The sequence below is a fragment of the Ahaetulla prasina genome, chromosome 11 (assembly GCF_028640845.1).
Source record: "Ahaetulla prasina isolate Xishuangbanna chromosome 11, ASM2864084v1, whole genome shotgun sequence".
Taxonomy (NCBI): domain Eukaryota; kingdom Metazoa; phylum Chordata; class Lepidosauria; order Squamata; family Colubridae; genus Ahaetulla; species Ahaetulla prasina.
In genome coordinates, this window is record NC_080549.1 from 15922464 (window position 1) to 15929114 (window position 6651).

Here is a 6651-nt window from a genome sequence, read left to right on the forward strand (position 1 = left end):
ATAAAATAGCCTTTTGAACTAGTCAGGTCCTGCTCATTATAATCAAGCATTTCTTGATTATGTAAACACTGCTTCCAGGTGCAAATGCTAATTTAGCAATAGGATGCTGCTTTATCCTCAGTTCTTGAATGACTATAGACCAGTTGCTCTAACATCTGTAGTCATGAAAACCTTTGAAAGGCTACTGCTGTCCACTTGAAAACTATCACGGATCCACTGTTAGACCCCTTGCAATTTGCATACCAAGCAAATAGATCAACAGATGATGCTGTCAATATGGCTCTGCACTACATCCTACAACATCTTGAATTGCCAAAGACCTACAAAAGGGCCTTCTTTGTAGACTTTAGTCAGCATTCAATACTATCATTCCAGACACTCTTCTAACTAAGCGAAACAAGCTACTGGTACCGGAACAGACTTGTAAGTGGATCATAAGCTTCCTAAGAAACAGGAAGCAGCCGGTGATGCTAAGCAGAATCACATCAGATACCTGTACAATTAGCACAGGGAAGTCATATAAATGTTCTAAATAAACAAATCCCATGTTCTTGCCTGAATTCTTACAAGATTCTGATGATTATATATTATAATAATAATATTATTATTATTTTTACTGTTGCTAATGATTATCGCTTCAGTTTTCAGCATGGGGTGCTCATGGATGCCATGCAATTTGTTTTGTTTATTTTATGTTGATGTTTTAGAAACACTACCTCTTTAGTTCAGTCTATCTGATTGTCTATTGCTTTTTCTTACTCAATGGTCTAAGTTAAGGGTATCGATCAGTGGTGAAATCCAATTTTTTTTTACTACCGGTTCTGTGGGCGTGGCTTGGTGGGCGTGGTGTGGCTTGGTGGGTGTGGCTTGGTGTGTGTGGCAGGGGAAGGATACTGCAAAATCTCCATTCCCACCTCGCTCCAGGGGAAGGATACTGCAAAATCTCCATTTCCCCCCACTCCTGGGGGAAGGATATTGCAAAATCTCCGTTCCCACCCAACTCTGGGGCCAGCCAGAGGTGGTATTTGCCAGTTCTCTGAACTACTCAAAATTTCCCCTATCGGTTCTTTGAACTACTCAAAATTTCCGCTACCAGTTCTCCAGAACATGTCAGAACCTGCTGGATTTCACTCCTGGTACTGATTAAATACCGGTGGCTACTGAGGACTGTCTGAATGATTGGAGGCGTCTAGTCAAGATCTTGTGGTAGGAACAGGATCCAGAAAAACCATGGGCAACATTCTATTTGCACAATGATGAAAATTATTTCCTTCCCCCAAAAGCTCTGTCTACGTCTATCAAAGCTACTGCTGGGCGCTAGGAAACTACGACAAGTTTGAAGCAGGAATCAGTGGAAACTGAAGTCAATTCCTTCACACAAGCAAAGGTGGTTTCCAATGACATCAAGAACAACTCTTGAAAATGCCATTTTTTTGTACACAGTCAAAATCTGGACGTACCGGAAACTGCCTCATAGGCAGATCTTCAAATTCTTGACCATAATCTGCACTTGGGATCTCATTCACCCCGTGGTTACTCCAGCCAGCTTGGGCAGATGGGACTGCCCTTGGAAGAGGTCTCTGGGCTGAGTAGCTGTCGTGAAAAAATTGAACACAACCATAAAAGCATGAAAACCTGGGAGTTTTATTCCTACCACACATTAAGCTAAATGTAAACAAACTACATTATGGTTCAATTTACTGTATTGGCCAGTAAATGGAAGCAGATCCGTAAACAAATACACATTTTCCACGTTACTAGTTTTCTCTGCCTATTGGAAAAAGAGGGGCTTTTTTCGCCTATTGTATGTGTAGTGATCACAGTGTGGACATTACTGTAAAGCTGACTTCCCAATAAATATTTTCCTTGAATTGATTTTCAAGCAAATTACTGTAGGTGGAATAGTGTCACAAGGTAATGTGAAATAGTTTCTTTCTGGGTGTGAATTGTGTGTGTGTGTGTGTATGTGGGTCTATGTCTATATAGTGGGTTTATGCTACACACACACAAACACAAACACAAGCACAGAGTCCAGATTAAGCCAAGTTGAGTGGATGGTACAGGTAGTCCTCAACACACAGCCAGAATTGAGCTTTATATTTCTGTTGCTAAGCAAGATGGTTGTTCAGTAAATTTTGTCCCCTTTAAGGACCTTTCTTGCCGCAATCATTAAATGAATCACTGCGGTTGTTAAGTTAGTAACATGCTTGTCAAGTGAATCTTGACTTCCCTGTTGATTTCACTTGTCAGAAGGTCACAAAAGGGGATCACATGACCACTGCAATCGTCATAAACGTGAGTCGGTTGCAAAGCAGCTGCAGTTTGATCACGTGACCATGAGTGATGCTACAATGGCCATAAGAGTGGGAAAAAAAGGACATCGGACACTGAATTCAGTTCCGTTGTAACTTCGAACTACCACTAAGTGGGCTGTTGTAAGTTGAGGATTACCTGTCCTGTTTTCCCATCCACTGAAATCAATACTTATAAATTAATTGGGACTACACGAGCTTCACTTTTCGAGTGTGAAAGAACATTTACAACCTGGATTCAAACACTGTGATAGAAAACACAATTTGTTTTATCCCAGGAGGTCATACCTGAATCTATCAGGAAAGGAGATCTCCTGTTGGTTTTGGACCAATGGCCTGGGAAATGCCAACATTTGTTTGGGCTGGATGTCCTGTGTGAGAAAAATCAGAAATGGGCAATAAGCAGATTGTTTTGATTTTGATTATTGTTTTAAACAGAGGGGGAAAAAGCATTCCAAGAAAACAATATTTATGAAAATGAAAACAGGTCAAGATTATCTTGATGGAGGAAAAATAAAACTGCAAAAAAAAAATGTCAACCATGCATCATTATCAAAATTGACCATTTCACCTTCTTAAAAGCTCGCAAAGTATTGTTCCTATTGCACAGGTAGTGTCATTCTATTTTCTTTCCAATATAAGCCAGACCAGTGGTAGGTTTACTTTCAAATTTTTTTACTACCGGTTCTGTGGGATTGGTGGGCGTGGCTTGGTGGGTATGGCAGGGGAAGGATACTGTAAAATCTCCATTCCCACCCCACTCCAGGGGAAGGTTACTGCAAAATCCCCATTTCCTCCCCATCAGCTGGGACTCGGGAGGCAGAGAATAGATGGGGGCGGCGCCAGTCAGAATTTTTACTACCAGTTCTCCGAACTACTCAAAATTTCCGCTACCGGTTCTCCAGAACTGGTCAGAACCTGCTGAAACCCACCTCTGAGCCAGTCTTTTCTTGCTCTGTTCCTCTCTTTCTAAGAAACCCATTATCATATATTTGGTTTTTCTTTCTTAGACCAGGAGGTGCTATACTGGGGTGCAAAGGTGTGAGCATTACTTTAGAGATGTACAATTGCATCTTTTTTTTAAAACATCCTGTTTATTTATTTATACACATTGAATGTAAATTTATGCCATCTTTTTCAAATAATTCTGGGAGCACCAATGACAGGAATTAATCACATTTTGTAGATCAGAGATACGGTATCGATTTCCATTGGAAAGTAAACGGGATGTTTAAAAACAATGAGGCAAGGTATGTCTAAAAATAACTATCAACTACTTTTTTGTGGAAGCAAAACAACCCTTTAAAAAATCTCATCAAATTAAATAAAAATTAACCATAATAAACAAAATGAAGCCTTAATAGTGAAATAAATTCAAAATGTATTTGCTTACCATTTGTCTTTGGGGTTTATTTGGGAAGACTGGAGCTGGGAGCCTTTCTTGACTTCTGAAAATATTACCAAAATATCAGATTTTTTAAAAAGAAATATTAAATGTAAATGTAGCATACCTTTGATGAGGAGAAAAACCTAAGCTAAACTAAGCTAATTTATTTTGTTCAGTTGTGTTCAATTCTTGGAGATTGCCTGCAATGTATCCCTGCAGTTTTCTTGACAAGGTTTTCATAAGAGTTTGCCCTTACCTCCTTCCTAGGGCTGAGAGAAAGTGACTGGCTCAAGGACATTCAGCAGGCTTTGCGCCCAAGGTGAAATTAGAACTCAATCTCCTGGCTTCTAGCCTGACATCTTTACCACTAAAAATGTGGCTAAGAGCATAGACCATTAAAAATAGATGATCTTAGCTTATTGTAAGTCTTACAATGTAAGATGATAAACAAACTATAATTAGACAAACTATGCGTCGGGGTTACGACGGATGTCCTAATTAAATCATGAGCCTCAAGCTAAGCTTCAAAAGAAATTAGGAGGTTCATGTCAGCATGTTCCAAGTGAAGTCAACTCTGACTCCATGTAATTTATGACCCAATCTTGACCCTGTTTCCTCCCTCCCCCCCCCAGGGTGTGTCATCAGTCACATTCGCCAACGGAGCAATTTCGCAGGTTGTCGAGTTCACGCCCCTCCGGCCGCTGTGAGTAACCCTGGGAGACAGCCTTGAGAGAGAGATGTCTGGGATGTACTTTTGTTTTTGTATGCCATGCTGCTTCACCATTTTCCCATCCCTCTTGCCTATGGCAACTCAAGAGCAGACCAGGGATGCTATGTGAGTTGACACTATGGCTTAGTGTGTTACATAAACACCACCTCTGTGCTGCTCCTAAGCTCTCTTTTCATCTCACACTTTTAGTTCAGGGTTACTTCTACGTTCGCTGACCAGGTGGATTTGGTGGAAATAAATCCTGCCTCAATCAAAAACTGGTGTTCTCTCTGCCCCAAATCAACTCACCTGCTCTGTTTTGGCTGGCTTCTACAGTAGGCAATCCATTGCATTAAGGTGAAGACAACCATAGACAATGTGACTGCAGGAACCACGATCATCAAAATCAAGTCCAGAGTGCTCCACAGATAATTACATTTGGGGCCCATGTACCAATAATTTTGCCATTTGTTTTGGTAGAAGGGACACCTAAAGACACATTTTTTTATTATTATTTATTTTTAGTTTGTCAAGCATGTATGAGGAAGCAAGTATAAGTATGAACATAACATATAAACATGTAAGTATAAACAACTGTAAGTATAAACATAAGAAATGAGTACAAATAAATGAGGACAGTAGGACACGGATGGTAGGCACACGGGTATGCTTATGCATGCCCCCATACAGACCTCTTAGGAATGGGGTGAGGTCCACGGTAGACAGTTTAAGGTTAAAGTTTTGGGGGTTTGAGGCAGTGGTGAAATGTAAAATTTGTTACTACCGGTTCTGTGGGCGTGGCTTGGTGGTGGGGTAATGTGACTGGGTGGGCATGGCCAACTTTTTTTTTTTACTTTTAAAAGCATTTTTTCTACAACCTCTTTGGCTGAAGAGGTTGTAAAACATGCTTTTAAAAGGCTCTGACGATCAGGCAACTCAGCTGGGATCGTCAGAGGAGCCTTTTAAAAGCATTTTTTTCTACAACCTCTTCGGCTGAAGAGGTTGTAAAAAAATGCTTTTAAAAGGCTTTGACGATCCCAGCTGAGCCGTGCGATCATCAGAGAGGCTTTTTTTTTTACTTTTAAAAGCATTTTTTTGGCTGAAGAAAAAATGCTTTAAAAAGTAAAAAAAAACCCAAACCTCAGATGATCGCGCAGCTCAACTGGGCATGGAGGGGGAAGGGATTTTTGCTACCGGTTCTCCGAACCACACACCGCCATCACTACCAGATCAGGCGATCTGGTCCGAACCGGGACCATTTCACCTCTGGTTTGAGGATGTAACAAGAGAGTCAGGTAGACCATTTCAGGCATTGACCACTCTGTCATATTTTCTGCAATTGAGTTTGGAGCAGTTTACTTTGAGTTTGTATCTATTGTTTGCCCATGTATTATTGTGGTTGAAACTGAAGTAGTCATTGACAGGTAGGACATTGTAGCAGATGATTCTGTGTACTAAGCTTAGGTCAAACCGTAGGTGGTGTAGTTCTAGGTTGTCCAGGTGCAAAATTTCAAGCCTGGTGGCATAAGGGATTCTGTTGTGAGCAGAGGAGTAGAGGACTCATCTCGTGAAATGGAGGAGACTACAACTGAAAAGCTTTGGACCACTTTCCCTGCAAACCGTAGCCTGTATCATGAAGTTGGGTGCTAATCCACCCAACAACTCTAGGGTTGGATGCTAGAATCAAGGGCTTCCTTATATTCTGGATTCACATTTGCAAGTAACGTTATCAGCCTCAAACATTCAGAGGGAGTCTGCTTATCAACAAAGGTTCAGGGGTAGGCAACAAAGATGATTCAAGAGCTTGAGGACATGCCTACAAGGACAGGCAGACTAAAATTTGGAAGTCAGATGAAGAGGGGGAAAAAAGACTTAGGGGAGAGATGACAGCCATGTTCAAGTACGTAAAGAGAAGCTAGAGAGAAGATAGTCAAGAAAGCTTTTCCATAGTTTGGAAACTAGACCAGAAATAACAAATACAAGTTATGGATAGATGGATGGATGGGGAAGGAGGGAGGGAGAGGAACAACACTAGAGTTATTTTACCAAGAAAGAAAAAATTCAGAATGGAAGTTGTCCCTATGAAGCAGGGGTGAAATGCTCCCGTTTTGGACCGGATCGCCCAATCCGGTAGTGATCTTGGCTGGTGGTTGGGCTGGTGGTTTTAACCAGGAAGTAATGTGTTTTGTACCCTCTGCGCCTGCGCAGAAAGGTTTTGCGCAGGCGCAAAGGATGTGTGCCTG